Genomic DNA, 26905 nt, shown 5'->3' with positions numbered 1-26905 from the left:
AGAGAAATGGAAGCCTGTATTCTTACAAAAAATCTATACATGAATGTTTCTGGAAACCATCTAAATGTCCCTTGAGAATGGATACACAAACTGTGAAATGCCCATATACAAGGGAACACTATTTAGAAATAGAAGGGAACAAATTGATACATACAACAACACAAATGAATCTCAAAAATATTTTACTTAGTAAAAGAAACCAAATGCAATGGAACATTTACTATATGACTCCATTTATATAAAATCCTAGAACAGGCAAAGCTAATCTATGGAATAGCAAATAGATTGGGGGTTGCTCAGGGCTGGGGGTGGGAAGAAACTGGATGAAAAGCAGCACAAGAGATCTTTTCAGAGGGTTAGTATTATTCTAAATCTTGATTGTCGTAGTAGTTATGTGAGTATAGAAATTTTGTCAAAATTCATTGGGCTGTATGTACAAAAATGAGTACATTTTATTTTATGTTAGATTCACCTTAATAATGTATCTTTCAAATTAAAAAAAGGAAATTTAAGGTCATAGTGGTAGTCAGTGAGGGTAAAGAAATCATCCCAGTACCTTTTATCTACACCAAACCCTACACTTAACTTTTTTTTAAAGATTTTATTTATTTATGTGAGAGAGAGAGAGAGAGAGAGAGAGAGAGAGCATGCACAAGCAGGTAGAGCAGGAGAGGGAGAAGGAGGCCAATGCAGGCTCCATCCCAGGACTTCCTCACACTGCAATCTCCTTTTAAAGGTCTGATCAGAAGTAGAGATTAAGAAGGTTTTAAACTACATTTTCAAAGTCTTAGCACTAAAGAAAAGGCCATTTTCTGGACTGTGCATTCCATTTAATTGAACTATCCATTCATATTAATCCTCTTAACCTCCCAAGAATGAAATGCTTGATAATTTCAACATAAGAAACACCACCAGAAGGCTTCATCTGTTATGTTGAGAATCAGTATGTTAACTTTCAAAAGCAGGATTCAAATTAATATGGACACTGACAACTGTGTCAAAGAGCAAATAAAATATGCATAGAAGAGAGATTGGAAAAACACACCCCAAAATGTCAACTAAGTTGCGGTACTATGGGTGATTACTTTCTCTTCTACTTGTTGGTATTTTACTGTTTTTATGATAATGGATTACTTTGTGATAAAAATGAGTAAAAATTATCGGTAATTAAGCACATTTCTCATTGCCCCACATATCTCTTTATCTGAAAGTTTCACGCACCTGACGCTGACAATATTTTAAGATGAGTAGAACACATATGCTTTTGCTAACTTCTGAATATCTTTCCTAATTTTGAAAAGGGAGTTTTCCTGCCTAGAGTTTCTATTTTCTAGCACAAAGCTTGACTTGAGCAGCTGTGTAAACACATATTGAAAATTCATACATTGCCAATAGAAAGTCAAGCAGGGGCAGAGAGCATACTCTACAGGCATCTGCCCTTAGATCCTCCTCCCCAAGGACATTGACCTCTGAATAGCGTTGACAGGGCAGGTCATTCATCTATCCTAACACGGCTCTCCTACCAGCATTTCCTTTGACTTCCTAGAAGATTGGGCGGCCAGTCCACCCTCTTAACCTTCTAAGGAGCTGCCAAATTACTCATCACAACCAGACCTAGGAGCTGTTTTCCTTATTTTTTTATACTCAAATTTCTACACATTTTTTATACTATCTTACAAACCCCAAATCTGCCTTGTAAGGCGAGGGCCTGAAATTTCGGTGCTCAATCTACAGGTAACTAATATACATCCCATGATATTCTTTATGGTCTCTGGTCCCTAATATGAACTCAGACTGTTACACCAGGTAATTACAAACCAGAATCAAATGACTTACTGGGCGAGGGAGGTTAAGACCGGCAAACAACCAAAAGGAAAGAACATAGCCTCAGCACTTTTCTTTATGAAGCCAAACTGTTTTTGCTTCCCTTTTTTATGAATATAAAAGAAGACATTGCAAGCTCAGGTGGAGGTCTGTTTGATTGCTTCAAAGCCATTCCAGACCATCAAGGCAACCCCGTGTCATCTACACTTTAATATTGATATGGGATTCTAAAGCAAACCCCAAAGCATGCCACTGTGAATTGTGTCTTCATTACTTTCTTAGTCCTCTCTGACTTATCTGGCCTTAATAAAGTCCTTGTCTCCCTCTTCATCCCTGTTTTTAACATTGATATTATTGGCTGCTTTGTGATTGCTTCTGTAACAGACTAATATAAGAATTGGAGATGATTTATATAAAAATTCAATAAATGGTTATTGTTGTTTTCATTAGTACCATGATCTACCTGTATCTTCCCCCTCTCTGATCCCAAAAACCTTGTTTTCCATCCTATCAAATTTGAAATCTTTTTATGCATTCTAGACCCTTGCTGCTCAAAGCGCACCCGCAGACCAGCAGCATTGGTGTCACCTAGGACTTTGTTTGAAATGCACTATCTCAGGCCCAAACCAAGCCCGCGAAATCACAGTCCACCATTCAGCAAGATGGTCCGTATGAACCCCGTACTAGAAAAGCATGGAGCTAGAGCGCTCATAGTTGGGGCCATTTTGCTTGTTTCAGTTTTCCTCTAATCTTCACTCTGCCTCTAATATCAGCAAACTAAACTTGGTAGTCTCTCCTGGTTTGTGTTTTTCCCACACACTGTCTGACATTGCTAAATAAACTCAGTATCCTTGCCCCTTTTTTATAACTGTCCAGATTTTACTAGTTACTAAAGGCCCGACTCTAGGTCAACTTTTTCTTTGATGAAGAATTCAGAAACATTGTTTGACTTTGTTCTCTGACCTGACATCAGCACTCACTGCCTTTGCCAGGCATAGATGGCACTTAATTTTGCTGAAGATATCGTATTATTACAGACTGTCTTCTTTCTGCTTTATGCCTACTAGTTTCGTGTAATAGTTGTATTCCCACAAAAAGACTGTAGAGACCATATCTTACAGCCTCTATTCAGGATTACTCTTACCTTTGATACTTAGAAAAATACCTTGGATGGATTGAGGCTAAGTTTCTCAGACATCAAACAATAATAAAAATGTGAACTCTAGAAAAATGGCAGTATGTTTAGAAACATTACACTTTTTCATTGAGCAAAAAATTCACCTTCTAAGTCATTCTTATAACTGGAAACCTAAGGAGCATGGGGATACTCTCCAATTCTGTGACTTCTCTTTGGTACTTTCTTGTATTTTCCGGCTGTTGGTGGAAGTTTTCACTCTTCACCCATTCTTCTGAGTTCAGTGAGCATCTTTATGACCATGACTTTGAACTCTTTATCAAAGTCATATATCACTTAATCTGTGTTTGATTAAGGTCTTTTTCTAAGGTTTTATCTTATTCTTTGTTTGGAACTTATTCCTGTTCCTTCATTTGCCTGACTCTGTTCCTTTATATGCATAGGATAAAACAACCATCTCTTCTCTGCCACTTGCCCCTCAGCCCCAGGCTCTACCATGAGCAGAAACAAGGGAGCCTTACCCATGCACAGGCCAGCATCCCCACATCAGCCACCTCCACGCTGGGCCTGCCTTCCAGATTCTTATATTCCAGCCCTCTGTATTTAAGAGTGGATTTTATCTTCTAAATCTACACTTACTAGATATGCAGTTCTAGAATAATCGTTCCCACTCAATTGTTGTATCACCAGGGAACTGTTACTATGTAATATTTTTCTTAGACTATAAGATTTAAAAGTAAAATAAAGGCATTATAAATTATATATTACCTTACTTTTATGCCTAATATAGTTTTTACATGAAGAAAAAAATCATTATCAATTTTTAGTTGGTACAGAATGAAATAAAAGTCCTTAAGCAGAAGGCATGTAAGCTGACTTTATCACTCAAAATATGTTTGTTTTGTTTTGTTTCATTGAATTCCTTCAAGTGATACATGTATGTATGTGTGTGAACATTATGTGAGCATCATGTGAACATTAACTTTCAGTTAATAGGCTGTACTATTTCTTTTTAGTAGACATGTCATCCAGGTATAGCATGAAGTGCACAAATATTAAGTGTACAGCTCAGTGAATTTTTTACAAGGTAAACACATCCATGTAACCACCATCTAGATTAAGAGAGAGAATATTACAAGCACCCTAAAAGACTCTTTTATGTTCCCTCCTAGTGCTTACTGCCCTCAAAGGCAACCACTAATCTGACTTCTATCTCCGAAAATCAATCTGCCTATTGTTGCAGTTTATAGAATGTGAAATAACAGGATACACTTATTTGCATCTGACTTGTCTTGCTCAAAATTACATTAGATCCATCTATGTCTATGTGGCTTGTTAGTGGTCTCTTATTTTTTTATTGCAGGTAATATTTCCTTGAATAAACCTAACAGTGTATACATCCAGTTTACTGTAGGTGGGTATTTGGCTTGTTTCTGATTGGGGTTATTATAACTCATGCTACCATTAATTTTCTTATAAATGTTTTTTGTCACACAGCTATACTCATTTCTATTGGGTATATTCCCAGGAACAGATGTGTTGGATTGTAGGGTTATACATATATTTATGTAGCTACTACCAAGTTATTTTTGAAAGTGATTATGCCAACTTACTCTTCAACCAGCATCATATGTTAGAGTTGTTCCACATCACTATCAACATCTAATATTGTAAGGGGATGGGGTTTCTTTAATTTTAGGCATTCTGGTGGGAATGTACCAATATCTCTTCTTAGTTCTTAGTTTTAACTTGAATTTGTTGCATTTGAGCAACTTGTTATATGTTTATTGACCATTTTGATTATCTTCCTTGAACATTTTTTACTTGGATTTTTATTTATCTTATTGATTTGCAGGATTTTTTTTTCTGGATACATATCCTTTGTCTATGTACTAACTTTCATGAAATATGTCACTTAGTAAACATTCTTAAAATCTCAGTGGCTTAGAACTACAAATATATATTCCATACTCACTTAATCTGTTGTTTGCAGGTCTGTTCAGTTCTTCTGGACTCTGTTAGGCCAAGCTGGGTTCAGCTTGGCTTGGCTCATCTTGGCTTTGTCCATCTTTCATTCTAATAAAGGAGTGGTAATTGGATCCACTATCTGGGATACCCTGTTCTCTCTTATTTGAAGGTTAGAGCTGGCATAAACTATTAATGACTCTAAAAACAACTATTGTGAGGGCACTTGGGATGCTCAGTTGGTTGAGCACTCCACTCTTGGTTTTGGCTTAGATCATAATCTCAGGGTCCTGGGATGGAGCCTTGCAGTGGGCTCTGCACTCAGCTAGGAGTCGGCTTGAGATTCTCTCCCTGTTCCTCTGCCCCTCCTCCCACTAGTGCTCACTCACTCTCTCTTTCTCTCTCAAATAAATAAGTAAATCTAAATAAATAAACAAATAAATACAAAACACCTATCAGTCATGGAAAACATCATGTCCATTTAGACACCATTGGCCAAAACAAATCACAAGATCAAGCCCAAAGTCACTGGGACAGGGAAGTACCCTCTCCCTAGAAGAGAGGATTAAGGGGACCAGGGAAAGCAGGATGAAAACAGTGAACAAATAATAAAGTGTACCACAGTTGGAAGTGTATTACAAAGACTTCTCAATCTTCCTTAATAATGTCTTCCAATAAACATAAAGTTTTAATTATAAGGAAGTGTAATTTAACAAATTTTTATTTCGGATTTGTACTTTTTGTATTTAAGAAATTTAATCTCATAAGAACACGACAGTATTCTTCTATGTCAAGGACTGGCACCATTTCTGTAAAGGACCAAATAGTAAATATTTCTGCTTTGTAAGCATATGCTGTCTCACAACCATTCAATCCTGTCACTGTAGCACAAAAGCAGTTAGAGACAATACACAATTGAATGGGTGTAGATGTATTCCAGTAAAACTTTATTTACCAAAATAGGTGGCAAGCTGGATTTGCTGAACCATGTTCTATGATATCCTCTAGAAGTTTTATTGCATTCACAATTAATCTGTCTGGAATTGTTTTTTTTTTATATGAAATAAGGGAACAGTCATCTTTTAGATATGTACATCCAATTGACCTAGTATCATTAATGGCAAAGACACTTTTTCTAATGTGTGAGAGAAATGTCTTTGTCATTAATCAAGTGATTATATGTGCAGGTAAATTTAACAATTTTGATCTTTTTCATATATTTATCTTCTCTCGTTGACCCTCTAGATTTCTATATGAATTTTAACAGCCTTTTTATTTGCAAATACACACATACACACACACCTGCTAGAATTTTTATTGGATTTTTTTTAAATACACATGCATTGGAAGGGATTGACAACTTCTCAGTAGTTTTCCAACATATGGATATATATATTTAGTTGGTTTTTTTATTTCTCACAGTAATAATTTATAATTTTCTGTGGAAGATATGCATATTTACCAGAAGAGAACATTTTGTAATGTGAAACAGTCAATACAACCGGAAGATATAATAGCCCTAAATATATATGCAGCTTAGAATATAGCATCTAAGTATATAAAGGAAAATGTAATAGAATCAAAAGGAAAACCAGACCCATAATCATAGCTGGAAATTTTAGATCTCTCTGTAAAAATAAAAGAGTTGAATAACGAGATTATCAAACACATCGTAAACATATACTGGATCATAAAACAATTCTCAAGTGTGTCCTGACTAGATACTGAGTGTTCTGTGTGTTCTGAAAAATTAATAGAACAAACTTAACGATGTCTACTTTAATCTTAGTAGAAGAACTATATCAACTTTGTTTTGGTTAACACTGGGATGGTAAACCCATTTCATCCTTCTACTTTGAACTTTTCTATAGTTTTATGCTTAAGACATGCCTTATTGTGGCAGGCTATGGTTGATTTTTGCTTGTTTAAAATCCAGCCTGGCAATCACAGATTTTTTAAGCTAATGTAGTCTAATTAAAAGTCTGTAGTCTGGGATCCCTGGGTGGCGCAGCAGTTTGGCGCCTGCCTTTGGCCCAGGGCGCGATCCTGGAGACCCGGGATCGAATCCCACGTCGGGCTCCCGGGGCATGGAGCCTGCTTCTCCTTCTGCCTGTGTCTCTGCCTCTCTCTCTCTCTCTCTCTCTCTGTGACTATCATAAATAAATAAAAATTAAAAAAAAAATTAAAAAAAAATTCAAGCAGCCTAAACTCTGTAAAAAAAAAAAAAAGTCTGTAGTCTGTTTCTTTTTAATGTAATTACTGATATTAAATTACCAACCCATTTTCTTTCTTTTTTTTAAATTAGTTTCAACAGTAGAATTTAATGATTCATCAGTTGCATACAACACCCAGTGCTCATTACATCAACTGTCCTCCTTAATGCCCATCACCCTGTTACTCCATCCCCTCACCCTCTTCTCCTCCAGCAACCCTCAGTTTGTTCCCTATAATTAAGAATCTCTTATAGTTTCACCTCCCTCTCTGTTTTTTTTTTCAATTTTTCCTTCCCTTCCCCTATCTTCATTTGTTTTATTTCTTAAGTTCCACATGTGAGTGAAATCATATGGTATTTGTCTTTCTCTGACTTACTTCATTTAGCATAACACCATCTAGTTCCATCCACATCATTGCAAATGTCATTCTTTTGATGGCTGTGTAATATTCCATTGTGTATATATACCACATCTTCTTTATCCATTCATTTGTCGATTATCAACCCATTTCCTATCTCATCTTCTTTTTTTCTTTCTTTTTTGCTCTCCTTTGGATTATTTAAGTGTTTTTATTATTTTAAATTAACAGTATAAGTGTATTGACTCTCTGCCCTTTTTATGCTACTATGATTACTTATCATAATTCTACCTAAATTTTAAAGACCACTTTAAATACATCATTATTATTTATTGCTTATAAAAGTCAATATACATATAGTTTCGTTGTTTATCTTTTCTGGTGCTCTTCCTTGCATTTTTATTCATCTATCTGCTATCCTTTTTCCTCTACTCAGAAAGCTCCCTTAAGCATGGCTTTCAAGTGTGAACCTTCTGGCTATGAATGCTTTCCATTCTTATTTGTGTGAAAGTATCTTTATTTTGCTTTAATTTTTGAAGAATATTTTCTCTGAGGGTGCCTGAGTGACTCAGTCGGTTAAGCATCCAGCTATTGCTTTTGGCTCAGGTCATGATTTCAGGGTTGTCAGATCAAGCCCCACATCAGGCTCTACGTTCAGCAGAGAGTTGGCTTGGGATTCTCCCTCCCCCTCCCTCTGTTCCTCCCCTAACCTCTCTTTAAAAATATACATTTTTCCCCCCTCTGGATATAGCATTTGAGATTGATAATTATTTTCTTTCAGCACCTTGAAGATATCATCTTTTCTGATTTTCCTGATTTCTCTTCAATTCAGCTGTTGCTCCTTTAAGGGTTACAACTCTTTGGGAGGAGGAGTATGCTTTTAAAATTATATTTCTGTCTCTAGTTTTCATGTTTACTATCATATATATAGGTATAGGCTTCTTTATATTATCCTGTTGGGGGTTTGCAGAACTTCTTAAATCTATAGCTCAATGGAACCAGCACTTCTGGAAACTTTGAGTGAATATATCTTCAAATATCTTGCTTCATTTTGAGATCCCAATTACATATGCATTAGGCCTCTTCACTATGTCTCATTTGTCTCTAATTTTTTCAATTTTTTTAATCCTTGTTGCATTTCATGTTTCAATCTGGGTATTTTTGAATTTTGCTCTTTCATCCTTATAAACTATGTTAAAACCAAGGAATGAATTTCTAATTTTAATCATTATATTTTTCAATTCTAGAATTTTTTCTTGATTCTTTACCTTTTTTAAAAATTCCAGTTCTCTGGTAAATTTTCCATCTTTATTTTCTTGAACATATTAATCTTAGTTACTTTAATGTCAACCTGATAACTCCACAATTTCTGGGTATTCTATTGTTCTGGTTCTATTGAATGTATTCATTTATGATTTTTGGTCATTTGGCTTTATTTCCTAGGATGCCTGATAATTTTGATTGAATGTCAAACATTGTCTGGGAAAAGATACAAAGGATCTGGATGAGATTATCTTTTACGAAAAATTTAATTTTCTTCTGGCAGAAACTGTCTGGGAGGATTACTCTGACCCACTCAGGGCTATATAATTTCTGTTTGCTCTCATTCCTAGGGCATAGACATTCAGGAGATCTCAACTGAAGTCCTGGGCGTGTCATAGTCGGCCCTCCATAGTTGACCTGAAACCAAATTGTGTCTCTCCAGAATCCTGAGACTGCCAAGTCTTTGTACTTTAGCAATGGTTTTCTACTTATTTTCCTGGTCTCTTGCTTTTGGCTTCACTCAGTATAAGTTTCGTAGTTACGCACATCTCAAGGGGAAATTCCATCGGGCTTGCTTCTTTGCAGTGTCTTTTATCAAGAATCTTGGCCCCTTCAGTCCTGGCTATCCTAGTAACCCTAAACTTCAACTTCTGGCTGCCCAGGCTGCTGAAACTGATGTAAGCTCTAAACTAATGCTTTCAGTTCAGCCTTTATGCACAATGCTTGGAATCAACACTCTCTAACCCTAAACAATTGTAACACTAATCCTAACAAACGGAATAAAAGCAGATAACGTGTGGCTTATCTAGGCGTGTTTCCCTTTTTTCTGGCTGCTTTAGTTGCTCTAATACCTTCAAGCAGTTGTTTTCCGTGTGTGTGTGTGTGTGTGTGTGTGTGTGTGTGTGATCATGCTGTTTTTAAATTTACCATTTATATTTGTTCTGTAGATGGGCTAGTCTGTCATGTACACAAGCAAATATCTCTGCTATCTCCTTTCATTTTATACCTGGCCAAATGTATGCATTTATGTTTTATCCCTATACCCTAAAAGAACTTAGGTTGTTGATCCCTGTTCTTTTTGAGCTGTGCGATGAATGAGTACTGAGTTGGAATTGTGTCTCTCTCCATACGGAAGTGTCAAGCATTCTGCCCTTTGGACATATCAACATGATTACTTTCATACTCACCAAAAGTTGTATCCTAAAATCTGTGGAAGTACAGATTTCCTAGCAAAATCTGTTTTCTTTATATTTCTATTGATTTAAATGTCTTTACTATTGCAATGAGCCTTTAAGTTCATTTAGGAAATTTAAAAAGTAATAATTATAGCCTGAAACCCAGGGCATGGGTTATGGGGTGGTAAGAATTAAGGACATTAATTATTGTTGATACATAGAGTAAACACTGAAATAGCTCGGTTTTATGTCACTTATGTGTCTTAGCCTTTATATATCCAATCAGGATGTATCTTTATCCCCTGACCAGTCTGACCCAATTCCTCATCTCTCTCCTCTTTTTCCTATGCTGCCATGGCAGGCTTTCTCCGTCCCTTGTCGACTTAATGCGTGTGAGGGCTGTAAAAAGAAGCTAAGTAGTTCTGGCACAGTAAAAAAGTGTGGAGGCAGTGCTGAACAGCCAGAGGACACAAGAGCTCTACCATATTATACTGTTTGTCACTCTGATGTGAACAATGGCTGTGAGGTTATTAAACAGATTTTCCTGGGTTTTTCTTCTCATTAGGATTTTGGCATTCTCTCCCCATGCCTTTGTCCCAGGTTTCTTTCCATTGTAACCTCTTAATTATAATGCAGGCTTGAGAAGAGGATGCACCCACTGGAAACCAAGCAGTGGTTCAATTGTTCAAAGCCACTTGGGTATTCATTTGTTTATTTGTCCCTAGGTTTACAATTCAGCCCTGTTAACTCATGGAAACTGCTCTGGGACAGATTTAAATCAAAACAGACAGTTTCCATTTTTGCTCTGAAAATCAAATGGGAAGATTTGTTTTAAATAGATGGTTAGTGGCTTGCCCTAACACACTTGGAATGTGTGTTTACTTTTTAGATACAGGATAATGTATTTTTTTACAAGTCCAAATGCTTCTGACAAAACAAACAAACAAAAAAAAACACACCTTCTGTGTTGAATGAACTATAGTAAAAAATTGAAAGGACAACGCCTTTCTGCACAAGTACAAGTTTCTTAGCTGGAACAATAAAGTTTCCTTGAAAATTTATGATAAATAAAACTTTTTATATAGGACCTTCTGTCAAAAAAGAAAAAAAAATCTTATTCTTTAAGCAGGTCATTCTACTTACTGGTATGAATATTTCAATTTGTAAAAATAATTCCAATTTAAAATTATGTTTGGGTCTTAGTTTTAAGTCTATAAACTGTGTTTCTAAGTGATGTTCAAATTCCTAGCATTCTATTGACTAAAGATCTACCTTAGTAGCCATAATATGCCTTGATAATAGCACAAGAGATTTATTCTGACAAATTCCTCTTTAAAAAATACTTAACATACCTTTAGGTTTTTTGGGGACTTTTTTTTCATGTTTGTGTTGAATGAGTACCAGAATTGAATTTGAAATAGCCCACTACTCAAAAGGATTGGAATAAGCATTGGTAACAACCAGGGTAAAGGTTTAACTTTATCCTATAATCAGTGAATTATTTCATCTCTATTGACAATATGTTTGTCAATATGTTTCTATTAGAGACAGAATCTTATCTTAAAAGAGCATACCAGGAAGCGGGGTTGGGGGGGGGAGGGATAACTTGCAGGAATATGTTTTAAAAACAGATCTTTATTATTGAGATTAAAACAATTTAAAGCTGTGCAAAGTATTGTATAGAAGTTAAACAAAATTTATGACACAATTTTCAACCTCAACAACTTAAAGTCTACACAAGTTTTGTCTGTATGGGACTCCAAAGGACCTGCTCACATCCATGGATTTCTTTATTGCTTCTCTCTGTACAATCCCACTTTCTCCAGGGAGCTCCTATGATCAAGTCAGAAATGAAGCAGCATAAAGAATTAGCATTTTTCAAGTCTCAAATTCAAACCACAGAAGCTTCCCTTTCTAGAATCTAGGGCTGTCTAAGCAAATACCACTTTGTTACCCCAATTTTCTTGGTATCAGACTGTTCCATACTGTTTGAAGTCTGCAGGCATTGATACAGAAGTGGTTTGAACAACTTGATTACATATAGCAGTTTGAATGTAGGTACCAAAACAATATTTGAAATATGAGTGTGAGGGGCACCTGGGTGGTTCAGTCAGTTGAGAATTCAACTCTTGATTTTGGCAAAATTCATGATCTTGAGGTCATGGGAGCCCTATTCAGTCTCTCCATTCAGCAGGGAGTCTGCTTGAGATATTCTTTCTCTTCCTCTCCCCCACCTGGTGCTTTTTTCTCTCTCTAAAAATAAATAAAAATAAAATCTTAAAAAAGAAATATGTGTGTGTATTTGGTTATTATATTTTTTAAAGGTTTGCATGGTTGTTTTTTGGCCCTGCTCCTAAATACCTGACTAATCTTTGATATATTCCAATGGGCTGTTATGATCAGATTGCTCACCTTTGCCCATGTGGCCACTCCAAAAAAAGGAGGCTCCATGGAAATAGGACTCACATCCAACCTGTGGCATCCTGTTGATCTACTTTGACCCTTGTAGGAAATGTTTTCTTTTCTCTGGGCTAACAAAAAAGGATCCAACTTTTTGAGGACTTGTAGAATGACAACCCTCCTCCCTTTCTCCAAAAGTGGTAGAAAAGTGATAGATCATCTTCCTTTGATCAGGATGCTCCTTTTTCTTTCTTGCCAGGCCTCAGAGGTACATAGCTTTATCCAAACCCTGTGTCTCTGTGTCTGCCCATCTGAAATTAGAGAAAGAATCAACTGTAATTCTGGAACTAAAAAAAAAATTTTGATTTTAACCAAACTAATAGAAAGGATAAACAAGACAGATATTTCCTTTCTTTGAGTTGGATATTAATAAATACTGCAGCACCTGTATCCCTAGAACTTGGGACTCTGGGGAAACAAGTGTTATTGCAGAATTCCAGATTTCATCCAACAGGTGAATTAAAATTTTGGATGTTGATGAGCCTATCCATTATCACAGAAATCGTACTGCATGAGGGTGATAATCTGTGTAACTCTGAATAAAGCTTCTCTTCCAGCATGTAGCACTGTAAAAAACAATCTAGTGTGAAATTAATATCAATCTAAGAGATATGAGCCATGTTCGTTACTGAGAATGTATCATTGATGCCACTATTCTGTTTTCCCTCAGCCATGCTCCCTAGGCTGCAAGCTTGTCTGTTTTAAAGCTAGTTTATAAATATAGATTGCTTTTAGGAAATAAGAGGATTCATTTACTTTAGTTCAGGTGCCCTATTTGGAGCCACTCTTTATAGGTAGGGTTTCTGCTGCTGGGGGATTTCTCTTAAGTTCTATGACCATTGTCACAAGGAGAAGCAGCACTTGGTGATGGCCACTTGTCATTCAGCTACTTTATCAAAATTCCAGGGGTGTGGCTACCTCTTGATAAATACAAGGTTTTTTCATTCCTTTCACCCTCTCCTTTTCTCTCTACATTAATTGTGATTTTCTTTGCATTTGACAAATGCTTGTGCAACATTCTTTACTGTATTTTTTCCTTGTTGGTATTTAAATCAAAAGTTGATGATTCTTAAAGTGACACCTTTTGCCCATATAATATTTGTTATTTGTAATAATATTTATTATTATATGGGCAAAATATAAATATTTAAGAGGTTAAATATTTAGAATAAAAGATTACATCAATAATGTTAACACTTGCTCCTTAGGAACAAAAAAACTAAAACTGCTTCAATCCCTTAAATGTAAACTTTCTGAACTTGCATTCTTCTTTAGCCCCCCACTCTTTAAGGTCATGTCAGAATGGAAAGCCCGAGACCACTGCATTTTACTTTATACACTATAAACTTTAAATTAGCTAAGTGATCATATATTCCTTTAAAATTTTTAAAAATTTTTTAAGATTTTAGTTATTTATTCATGAAAGACACACACACAGAGAGAGAGAGAGAAGCAGAGACACAGGCAGAGGGAGAAGCAGGCTCCATGCAAGGAGCCCGACATGGGACTCGATCCTGGGTCTCCAGGACCAGGCCGTGGGCTGAAGGTGGCGCTAAACCACTGAGCCACCCGGGCTGCTAAGACAAAAATATATGTTAATATTACTTGGTGAGGAGAGAAAAGTTCTAGAACCTAAGTATTTTAGCTCTGTTGATAATCAGAGCCAGTTTCCTAGGCATATGACCTGGGCAGTCACACAAGATCCCATAGTCAGATCCATGCTTGTTGAAATGCTCTCCTGTCACCATTTGAAATTCCTCATAATTTTTGAACAAGGAATCTTGCACATTTTTATTTTGCACTAGGCCCCACAAATTATGTAGCCAACCATGGTTATAATTTTCCTTGTGCCTGGCAAATAGAGTAACAGTATGCCCCAATTTGCTGTGGGCAATCATAGGTTATACCTGTTGTCTGTAATAGTGATTTCGTGGCATCTTCCCTTCACTCCTAGAAATACTCTCTAGTTCAGAAAATAAAATATATGGTCATCAATAAAAGAAAAAAAATGAATGGCTAAATAAAAACTGAAAATGAGCTGTGATTAGAAGTCTGTGCATAGGGGTGCCTGGTTGGCTCAGTGGTTGAGCATCTGCCTTTGGCTCAGGTCGTGATCCCTGGGTCTTGGGATCAAGTCCCGCATCAGGCTCCCCACTTCTTCTTTTGCCTGTGTCTCTGCCTCTCTCTCTGTACCTCTCATGAATAAGTAAATAAAATATTTTTAAAAGAAGTTTGTGCATATATATATATATATATATATATATATATATATAGGCCAAAAGGAGTTGGCCAATTGTTTAGTTTTACCTAGAACCCTATTAATGTAATTCTTCATGAGAAATGGTTGCAGAGTACCTATGACATGATGTATGCGGCACCAGGATCATACTTGTAAAATTTGAAAGTTCTATATTCACATCATTCTAAGATGTTATTATTTAAAGGTTGGAATAGTGTGATCAAATACACAAACACAACAATCTGCTTAAAAGGACACACAAGGTAGAGGAAAGCACTGGATTGCTTGAGGTTTGGTAGTTCAAATGGAGTTCATAATTGAGGAAGGCCTTGTAAATACCTTTCTGTAGATGTAAAATATCTCCTTGTTTACAAGACTGCTTTGGTCTCTTGATATAGACTCCGTAAGAGAGACTTTTCCAACCTAGAAATTAGCAGGATATTTTGCAGGAGTGACAAAAGGAGAAAGGAATTTTTGCATATGGTAAACCAAAGAGAACACAGATCTTTTTGCTCAGTACCAAAAGAACTTTATTTTTCTGCTCCTCTGCCTCCCTTCTTTTTGTCCCATCACATTGAAGAACCAACTCAGAAGGATACCTTCTATCTTACCTTCTTTCCCCCACTCCTCTTACATTACCTTCATTGGAAATAAAGTACATTTTGATTGATTAGAGTGAAGAAAAGTAGTTCATAGAAATCATTGGAGATTTTTTTTAAAGACCACTTATTTTAATAAATGTCTATTTCAACTTTTTTACAGTAGAATAAATGTCTTGATGACTGTAGATATGTAAGGCTGTTTGGTAGCATCCAGAACCACAACAATGATGATCTTCCTGACGGGTGTGTAGTCTTCAGTAATTATAAGGGATTACTTGTCTGAAACTGCTGTTAAACCAGCAGGACTGCATTTATGCATCCATCATTTTCAGGACTGTTGGTGACCTGGGCATATTTTCCCCAAATAACTTTGTCTCCTTGTGTCACAAGGCCCAACTCACTCACATTCACTCCAATGACAGTACCTTTGGTAATAACACCCAAAGTTGTATATAGTGGGGATGAGGGATTCTTTTTTACACCGAGTATTGGCAGGCAAAAGGTGGCTTTCAATTCAGGATGTGTTACATGGGCCTTTTTGAAACATAAGCCCATTGGCCTAATGAATCTCTCGTATTTAGGTGGTTTTCTAGAAAAGCCGTCTCCAACAAAGCAGACTTTAGTGACCATCCTCTTCCATGCTTTCTTTTTTCTCTTTCCTGTTCGAATGACTTTAATACTTCTGTTTCTTCCTGAGCACGAACTTTGGGTAAAGGAACTTCCCACTTTCCCGCTTTCTCTTTTCGCTTTTGTTTAATCATATTGGAAAGTACTTTAGCTCGGGACTGCCCCTCCCTGTCCAGTAGATATGCAGGTACTGCTCCCTGCGGAGTCTTTTCATCATTCTTTGTTTGGTGTTTCTCTTTTCGTGCATCTTGATAGTCTTTTTCATTTGTATTTTCTCAGCATGGTGCTGTTTATGGTAGAGCTTAGCTTTCAGACCAATCATCTTTTTTGCTTTTTTTGAACGTTCATGAGCCTCTCAACCTTCTTTCTTTCTCTTTTTCTCATGGTAATCCAAACGATAGCCATAGCCTTCCGGTGTAACTCAATATATTCATTTTGTGGCCTGGTGACGGCCGCCGGGCGCCCAGAGGCTCTCTAGCTTCGGGCTCCCGGCCCGCGAGCTCCGAAATCATTGGAGATTTTGTGACCAAACTGTTTTCTTTTGAGAGCCTTACTATTTTGTTATTCTTTTTATTCTTTTTTAATAGATTCTATCTCACAATTTGCAATACAAAGCATTGTCTTCTCAAAGTGGTATTAAAATATATATAGTACATGCTATAAAGCTGAGATAGATTTCTACTGATAAATAGGAAAGGAAAATGGGATATTGAAAGGATGTCTGCACTCCTATGTGTATTGCATCATTATTTACAGTAGTCAAGATATGGAAATATTGTAAATGTCCATCAACAGATGAATGGATAAAGAAATTGTGGTATACATACAATGGCATATTATTCAGCCATGAGAAAGAAGGAAATCTTGCCATTTGTGACGACCTGGATAGAACTTGATAACTTTATGCTAATAAGTTCTGTAAAAACAGAGAATAGAATGGTGATTAACAGGGGCTAAAGGGTGGGGGAAGAACTGGGGAGATGTTATTTTAAGGGTATAAACTTGCAACAAGTAGATAAGTAAGTCCCAGAGATTTAATCCAAAGCATAGTGATTATATTAACAATACTGCAGTCTAAACTTCAAAGTCGCTAAGAGAGTAGATCTTAATTGGTCTCACAAAAAAAAAAGAAAGAAAGAAAGAAAGAAAGAAAGAAAGAAAGAAAGAAAGAAAGAAAGAAACAACAATTGTGTGACTTAATAGAGATGTTAGCTAAGGCTGTGGGGGGTAATCATATTGCAGTATATAAATGTATCAAATTAACATGTACATCTTAATGTTATATGTTCACTGTATAGTTAAGAAAAGAAAGATTTTTTAAAAGGTCATTTTAAGATGTATTCTCTTGAGTGTAAGTTTGCCATTTCAGAAAAACTTTTCAATCAACTTTTCTGCCTTTGGTTCAGGGCATGATCCCAGGAGCCGGGATCAAGTCCCACATCGGACTCTCTGCAGGGAGCCTGCTTCTCCTTCTGCCTGTGTCTCTGCCTGTCTCTCTGTGTCTCTCATGAATAAATAAATAATTTTTTAAAAAAATGGTAAAACGCTAAAGTGCCCATTCCTTTCACCTAATAATTCACCCCATCCTTCAAACATAATCCAAAATGTGGGAAATGTTATGCACAAAAATGTTCATCACAGTAGAATTTTAATTCATGAATAATGAAAAAGCACGTATGTCTGTCACAGTAGGGAAACAGGTAAATTATAGTATATGCTGTATATATAATATATACAATTTTCTGTCCTTTTTTTCCAGTTAATATTATAACACAAGCATTTTACAACATAATTCAAAGATCATAAAAATGCATTTAGTGGCTGCATTGTTATTTTCCTAATTATCTACACCATGAACATATATAATTTTTATAGTTGGAAATAAAACCTTTAAAAAAAGATAAAATATCCTGCAAGTGGCTTTGTATTCAAATAAAAAGCTGGTCTTGCTCTAAGATACAAGAATGAAGACTCAACTTTTTTGTTGTTATGCAGGAATTTTGGTTCTAACTATAGGGACCAAAGTAAAATATTTTTAGAAATATTACGAGGAATAAATCACTTCATTTTATTCTCCACTAAGAAATCAAAATGTTACAGAGCCAGTTCTCTGAGTAATGTTTTTAGGTTGAGTGAATCTGCATGATAATTTTCTACATAGTCTTTCTCTGTATCATATTGGAGAAGCATGTCAAAAATGTGGTGATGCAACCCGATTGATTACCAGCAGAGAATGCCGCCCTTGGGATGCTTTTCATCTTCTTTCATTTTCATCCAGCCTATGCCTACATCTAACTAAAATTTCATATGAAAATCTTATACTAGAATGTGAAGAAAGCTCAAGGAATAAAGTCTGACTTACACGTTTGCACTGAAGGAAATCCGTGAACTCCATCCTATGGTCCTTGCTCTAGCAGAGCGCATAGGAACTTCACGAGGAATTCTGCCAAGAGCAAGATGGTGAGGTAGGCCTCGGTGGTGTCAAATCGGATTAGTTCTGTCTGCCTTGGCCTGGCTGAGTGTTACAGAGGATGGCACTCTTTTATTGTGTTTAACCACTTGTGCTTCAATATATTTTTATCTTCACAGACAGCTAAGTAGGCAAAATTTGGAGCAGCTGTCTTTTATGGAGGTGGTAAATTTATAGCATATATGTAATATGTATTTTGTAAAAAAAAAAAAAAAACAAAACAAACATATTGATCAAACCAGCTTCCTTTATTATACTTAATATGCAGAGAAAAATGCAACATTTTTTAGCAGAGAAAATGCAACATTTCTTAGCATTCTCATATGTTGTCTCACTCAAACAAAAAAAAGGAAAGCATTTAATAACACTCTGAGTTTTAGAGTGGTCCTTAAAAGACCTTCAGTAACTTATGACAGTATTCTCATAGAAGAGTTTATGCCCAATGTGTCCTCCCAGAACATTAGCCAGTCAAATCAGTGAAGAGAAGTGAATGGTTAAACAGCTTGTTTTATTAAACAATCTAGCTCATTCTATCAAAAACTTTTACTCTGGGGGTCCCATGATTCTGCAGGTCACGTTCCTCAGAAGCAGACCTGAAACAGAGGCAGGTGTCTATGACGAATTGTTCTCCAGCACCATACTTGCAAGAGAGCGAAGTAAGAAGAGGGAGATGTGAAGTGTGCTTAGACTGCAACAGAGGCCCACTAGAATGCTGAATCTGGAAAAGCCCTTCAAAGATGCCTGAGTCAGAAGAGCCAGGCCTCCATATCCCTGCATTGACCAATCATTGGGTGGGAACTGCCTCCAGGTAGAGAGTAGAGCCTGCAACAAGGTGGTTGCCTTCTGCATAAAACAACCCTGGATTGAAATCAGCTGTGAATCATCAGGCACCATACCTGGAAACTAGAGAAAGTGTGTCTTTTGTCCTAAAGGAGGAATCTGGGCAGCACACTCCAGCATCCACTACAGTCGACTTCTTTGACCATTCAGATTCACTTGCTTCGGACAGTAAGTTGCCACGTCTGGGAGTGGCTCCTCCAGGATTCTAGTTCATCTTTTCTCCTAAAGGAACTATTAAGAGAAACTTTTGTGAGATGAGCTACACTCTATGGCTAGTCTCACAGCCACGATTAATACTTACCATCTCCCTCCCTCCTTAATGACCCACTTTTTACTTGTCCTATGCAGAGTTATCATCCCTATTGGTCACTAGTTTACCAGTGGGAATGGGAGAGAAAGTGACCCAGATCAGATCCCCATTGTGGGGGGTAGGAGGGTTGGAAAGCAAGAAAACCTGCAGGTGGAACTTACCGCAGGCAGCCCGGGTGGCTCAGCGGTTTAGTGTCGTCTTCAGCCCAGGGCGTGATCCTGAAGACCCAGGATCAAGTCCCACGAGCCTGTTTCTTCCTCTGCCTGTGTCTCTGTGCCTCTCTCTCTCTCTGTGTGTGTGTGTCTCATGAATGGATAAATAAAATCTTTAAAAAAAAAAAAAGTGAAGGTGGAACTTATTGCAATTCTTACTGTAAATTAATTCCTTCTCATGATTGTCATCTGTGAATATGTTTATTAGCATATGAATGCTTATGTAATTTTTTCCAATTTTATTGAGATGTAATTGACATCACTTATGAGTTTCAGGTATATATAGCATAAAATTTTGACTTAAATATATTATGAAATGATGACCACAACAAGTTCAGTTAACATCCGTCATCTTCTATAGCTCTAATAAAAAAAGATGGGGGAAAAAAGGAAAAATAATTTCTCCATGTGATGAGAACTCTTAAGATTTACTCTCTTGACACCTTTCCTGTATATCATATAGGAGATCTCACCATAGTTGTCATGTTATATATTACATCCCTAGAACTTATTTATCTTATAACTGAAAGTTTCTACCTTTTGACCACTTTCAATTGTCTCCCAGTTTGCCCTCCACATCCCACTCCCACCTCTGGTAACCACAAGTCTGATCTCTTTTTCTATGAGTCTGGGGTTTTCTTTTCAAAAGAAAAGAAATCTAAAAAAATTTAGATTCCACATATAAATGAGATCCTACAGTATTTGCCTTTCTCTGTCTGATGTGTCTCAGTTAGTATACTGCCCTCAGGGGGTGCCCTTCATATTGTTGCAAATGGCAGGATTTCCTAATTTTTATGACTAAATAATATTCCATTCTGTATATATACCACAACTTATTTAGCCATTGTCAGTCCATGGACACTTAAGGTGGCATCCATGTCTTGGCTACTGTAAATAGTGCTGCTGTGAACATGGGAGTGCAGATGTCTATTTGAGTTTTTGTTTTCTTTTCCTTTGGTAGAGCCCCATCTTTGAGTCCCCAATCACTATACTCTTCTCAGACTTTTTTTTTTTTTAAGATTTTATTTATTTAGGGGATCCCAGGGCGGCGCAGCGGTTTGGCGCCTGCCTTTGGCCCAGGGCCCGATCCTGGAGACCCGGGATCGAATCCCACATCAGGCTCCCGGTGCATGGAGCCTGCTTCTCCCTCTGCCTGTGTCTCTGCCTCTCTCTCTCTGTGTGTGTGTGTGTGTGTGACTATCATAAATAAATAAAAATTAAAAAAATTTTAAGATTTTATTTATTCATTCATAGGGACAGAGAGAGAGAGGCAGAGACACAGGCAGAGGGAGAAGCAGGCATCATACAGAGAGCCTGATGTGGGACTCGATCCAGGGTCTCCAGGATCACGCCCTGGGCTGCAGGCGGTGCTAAACCGCTGCGCCACCAGGGCTGCCCTCTTCTCAAACTGTTGATGCACTTGTCCACTTACTGTCAACATTGGGCAGGAGAGTACCAAAAAGAGTGCTGAATGTATGTGTCCTATAATGGAATTTCAGAAATTTCCTGTGCCAGGGTGTGTGAGGTAACCAGGAGGCAATCATAGCATCAAGTTTAATGGGTCTCTTACCATTTACCCTGGTAGAAGTGTCCCCCCTTGGGGAACCAGGACCTCAAGACCTGCAGAGTTCTGGGGACAGGAAACACAAATCTGCAAGTAGGTCACTGCACTGATGGTTTAAAACAAAACAAAAAACAACCCATTCCCTACTTTTATTCTTGGTTTCTAGGCCTGTGTACTCTACCTTTTTGGTATGTAGCCTTGCATCATAAAATGGCCATTAATTAGGGCAATTGGTTTCTACGGCCTCATGGAGGATGGTGACTCATCTTCTCAGGGTGTCATCTCCAACATGATGCCTTAGGCATATCTTCCAGAAGCTGTTTCATTGCTTTATGGGCCAGCATCTTCTGGAGGTATGAGATAGGGCCAGTGAATCCCCCAGTCATGTGTCCACCGCACATAATTCTGACCTGAGACAGTATGATGTGGCATCCTGTGTCAGAATATTAAATACTCTGTAGAGCTTCAGATAGTGGCACTGTAAATGGATCTTTCCCTCATTAAGCCACTGATGAGACCAGAGCCCTGGTTATTTGCAGTGCAGCCTGGTAAGACATTGAAGGAGAAAAACCAGTTAATTTATGCCTAGACTTTTGACCTACAGAATCTGTGTGTTCTTTTAAACCACTAAATTTGCAGTTAATTTGCAATGCAACTTGAAAAACTGATACAGGGGGGCAGCCTGGGTGGCTCAACTGTTTAGCGCTACCTTCAGTCCAGGGCCTGATCCTGGAGACCCAGGATTGAATCCCACATCGGGCTCCCTGCATGGAGCCTGCTTCTCCCTGCCTATGTCTCTGCCTATCTCTCTGTGTGTCTCTCATGAATAAATAAATAAAATCTTTAAAAAGAAAAAAAAAACTGATACAGGCCCTGTGGACAAAAAAAAAAAAAATCCAAATCTGCAACATTGCTTATTCTAGTCAAGACGAATTGTTGCCTTTCTAGGGTAGAAGGGATCCATTGTTATCCATTGCTAACAAGTGGATGATTGATCTTAAGGAATGGTTCTATTTTGAGGGCTTAGTATTAAGTGGTCTCTTGTCATGAACACGCTATGAAGGCACACACGAGAGTTGTGTCTTCCTACAATGTCAGCTTTATTCATTCATAAAGCAAAGCTAAATCACAATTAAAAAGCAGGTTCAGGGTTCCAAACTCGATGACATTTCACCATGTGATTAGACTTGGCTTCTTACACAGCACACAGAGCAGGACAGAAGACAAACCACACGACAAGCCAGATAGCAGAAGAGTGTAGTAAGCTAAGGAATCAAACGCAAAGTCATTCTGTGGGCACACAGTTGAGATAAGGCCTCGTCTGCTCTGGGTCAGCTCTCAGCACTTACTGCTTCTTCTGTTCCGGCAGTGAAGGATCTCGGTTCTGTTCAGAGATCAATCGGGCAGAGCCTTTGGCGGCAGTTGCCTTTTTTAAGTGGTCAAACCTGTCTGACAGAAGAGTCTTGACAGCTTGCTGCCAAAATTCTTCACTTTTTAAAGAGATTTAATCAGTTTTGGGTCCCTGCAGACCTCCTCTGGTTCTGCTCATTATCAGCTCTGGGGTGTCAGCTGACATCAGTCCTGGCGATATCTCCTAGTTGCAGCACCTTAACTGCTTGCATCGCTGCTTAACACAGGCTCCTGCTTGACATGAGAGACTCCGTTTGGCTCTCTCCATCTCTGTGGTCTGCAGATTTGACATTTGGCGGTAGTAGTTGCCGTATCAGCCTCCGTGAGCGGGATCTGTGCTGCTGGCCCCAGGCACAGTTCCCATTCTCACCACATAAACATTGTGCCAGCACTTGGGTCACTAATAACAGAGGTTGGCTGATGTCCACTGGCTTGTTCCATTTATTTGGTCATTTAGTACATCCTCCATGGTAGATGCTCTCTGGTAAGAATCACTATGTAATACAAAGGTCTTCACACTGTGTGCCCATACCAATATATCCATGAATTGCCTGCTCTCCAACACTTTTGAGCCCATCCTTCCAGTCTCTCCCCTTCTAGGACCTCGGCCAAACATTCAAGCATTTTGCCACTGTCCGTGAATCCATATATATTCCAAACTGGGGCTTGTTCTCTTTCCACACAAAGTGAATGACCAGGTACACAATTGAAAGCTCTGTCTACTGGGAGCATTTCCTCTTACCACAGGCTCTAAGGGCAAGCCCCCTGCAGCTCTAGTACCGCAGCAGTCTATTTTTAGCATGCACTCACATATTGAGCTATGAACCAACCAAACGAGTCCTCTTCCTTCTTGATCAGCTAATCAAAAGTGTTGTTTCCTCGTAGGCTTCCACGTGAGCTAAAAAAGAGGCACTGATATAACAGTGGTGGGTGGGTTCATGGGAATATGGTCCATCTGCTCAAGACGTTTGATCATCCTCTGGTTCTGCCAGTTCTTGACCAAAAATGTAATACTTCCATCTCACAGTAGATTATCTGGGCTCCGATCATGATGGGCAGATACTTCTGGCCCCTTGATCACGTGGTGTCCTATGGTCGGTATCAGGCCCAGTAGAATGCAAGAAGCAATTTTTCAAATGATGTGAAATTTTCTACTGTGGAGCATATAGTCCTTCTTCAGAACCCATGAGTTTAATGGTATGATTTTCCTATTGTGATTTGCCATAAACTCTGCATGACATTTTTTCCCACCACTGTTAGATAATTCTAATATCTGGTCATATGGCCCAAAGAAAAGGGCTGGTTGCTCTGCAGTCCAGAAGTGCTGTGCAGTCCATTCAGGGTTCTACTCATATCTGGACATCTTCAGTGTTCCCTGGTAAGTCGGTTAGAGCAATACTCACATGTATTGAACATGCTATCTCCAGAACCCAAAGGGACCTACTAGGGATTGTGAGATATGCAAGGTATAATTGTCCATTTGCTTTGAAGGAAATGTTCTGACATCTCCAGACCACTGAATTCTTAAAATATTTTCTGATACAGTGGACCCCTAAATCTTCACAACGTGTGTATCTCCCACTCTCTGGAGCACATATGTCTTTTCATGTTTTCCAACATACTTGCCATTTCTTGTTTATCTGGTTTGATGAACATAATGTCATTGATATAGTGGGCCACAGTGAAGCTCTGCATCATTTTCTGACAGTCCAGGTCTCTTTAGACTATGTTATGACATAAGACTAAAGAACTGATGTGGCTTTAGGAAAGATTGTAAATGTACATTGTTGTCCAGCCCACATGAATCCAACTGCTCTGTTGCACCTTTCAGATAGGTGTTAAAGCACATTCACCAGTTAATAAATTCTTGGATCTATTCTTGATCTACCCTATACTTGAGGCCAGGGAAATATGATCTAGCAAAGATAGCACAATTAGTACAACATTACAATTGCATCTACTTGGCTGAGTTTGTAATAGTCCAATGTCATCCTCCGGCATCAGTCTAGTGTTTGTTAGGGTCAGAATGCTGAAATAAATAAGGATATGATAGAGCCCCCCATCCCTCGTCCTTTAGGTCTTCAATGGTGGCACTAATTTTTGCCATTCACTCTGGTATATAACTGTTTTAGTTGCTAATTGTCTGAGGGGAAGCAATTCCAAAGGTTTCCACTTGACATTCCCTGCTATAATGGGTCTAATCCCACAGACCAAGGAACAGATGTGGGAATACCACCAAATATGAATAAATGTCTATTCTAAGTATATATGCTAAAACTGAGAAAATTGGACCCAGTGGACCAATTTTGAGCCCACACCTGAGCCAGGACTTTATTTCCTGGCTTTAGATATCCTCATGCTAATGGGTCATAAATGATGCTTTGGATTTGGGTCAACAACCATCAAAATGTCTAGGTAGTAGCCTTCTCCAGTGAGCAGATACTCAAGTAAATAACCCTGAAGTCCCTTTGGGAAGGGACTAAGAAAATCATTACTGTATGTAGTTTTTATTGTCCTCTCTCAGGAATTTGGGCTCTGAAAACTGGCTCAGAAACTGGGCAAGAGATCATGACTTACTATTGGAGGAGTTGTTCTCATCGTGGTTACCCACTCCTGTATTCCTCTAATTTTATAGATTGAGCAGTTTCCTCGTCAATTACCCAGCTGTCTTGTCCCTAGTGATATGGATTCTGTTACCATCTCTGTAGCTCTCTACTAGTGAGGACTCCCTGGCTGCTACTCCAAACTTGTCATTCATTATGACAATTGTACATACCTTGCTGCTGGTGATATAATGCTACTCTCTGGCTTCTATTATATCTGTATCTTACCATCCCTATTACTATCACGGAAACTGTGTCTATAGTAGAATCTCCTATGATGAGCCCTGGCTTAAAGTAGAGAGGCACTGAACACTTCAATGATACTCTTGTCCCTTCCACTAATTAACACCTTATTTTGGAAAACAGAGTTTCATTTAGGCCCTCCCATGGAACACATTCAGATGGTGGGCTTTGGCCTTGCTTATATCTACTATAGGATTCCCACATTTCTGGCTCTTACCATCATCCATGGCACTTTACTTCACTTGGTATGGGCCATTGCTTTCTTTAAACTGAAAAGCGCGGAATGCCTGGGTGGCTCAGCGGTTGAGCATCTGCCTTCAACTCAGGGCATGATCCCAGAGTTCCAGGATCGGGTCCCACATCCCACAGATTCCCTGTGAGGAGCCTGATTCTCCCTCTGCCTGTGGCTCTGCCTTTTCTCTCATGAATAAATAAATAAAATCTTTTTAAAAAATAAATAAACTGCAAAGCACCATCACAGAAGCATATTAGCTTCTTTTCTTGGAGTCTTTGACAGAGGGTTACATCCTTATCACAGAATAGTGTTCTCTTATCAATAAATTCTCCTTTCCAACTTTATGTTCTGCCCCCTTAATTCAACATCTTTGGGATCCAGTTTCTAAACATACTCCCCTGGGTCTCATAGGTACATATTGACTGGATCCTGTAGCACATCAAGGTCACCACTTCCCAGCTGGAATGCGCTGTGCTTTAATCCTCATTATGGTTTTGGTAACCAGGAGGGGAGGTGAATATAGCTTCTGAGGGAAGGGCCACATGCTATCTTACTGGTCAGAAGCCTCTGCATTTCTTCAGATAAGGGAGGAACACTAGCTTTTGACAGGGAAAAGTGGGCCACTTCTGCAGGCTCAAAGGGTCAGGGAAATTAGGGGGCATTCAGTATTTTGAAGGATATTGGCTCAGGGTCCTACTCCTTCCCAATCAGGACCCCAAACTTGATAGAGACAACCCAGACTCAAAATTCAACCATCTCTTGAGATAATCTACTCCTATTAAGTTTTGAGTCAGACCCTCAGCTTTTTCACTTTGCAGCTGCAAGAGATGGGAGTCTCTTTATATGCTGCCAAGGGGGCCCTCTGGCTTTTATACTTCACCTTAATTTGGTGATTAATCACCTTCAGCCTTTCATGTCTTCTCCAATGCCTGGGTAACTTGCAGCAAAAACTATTCAATTCTATAGTCCTTTAATTACTATTTACTCCGAAACTCTCAAGCACCTAAGATATTACACTTTGCAATGCCTTCTCTTCCGTGAATATCCCATCACAATTCAACATCAGGAAAAGTTTTAACAAATGCACCATGGCTACATCCCAGAGCTATCGATACCATATCTACTACCAGTGATGGAGTCCTAATTACCAGCCGGCC

General features: G+C 38.3%; 1 pseudogene; it reads right to left on the bottom strand.

Moving 5' to 3' along the window:
* Positions 1–15358: 15358 nt before the first annotated feature.
* Positions 15359–24365, bottom strand: LOC129504106 (ribosome biogenesis protein NSA2 homolog; annotated as a pseudogene).
* Between the last annotated feature and the right edge of the window lie 2540 nt (positions 24366–26905).

The sequence above is a fragment of the Nyctereutes procyonoides genome, unplaced genomic scaffold (genome assembly GCF_905146905.1).
Source record: "Nyctereutes procyonoides isolate TBG_1078 unplaced genomic scaffold, NYPRO_anot_genome, whole genome shotgun sequence".
In the NCBI taxonomy this organism is placed as follows: Eukaryota; Metazoa; Chordata; class Mammalia; order Carnivora; family Canidae; genus Nyctereutes; species Nyctereutes procyonoides.
Note: the sequence above shows the minus strand (reverse complement) of the source record. Positions and strands in the feature narration are given on the sequence as shown.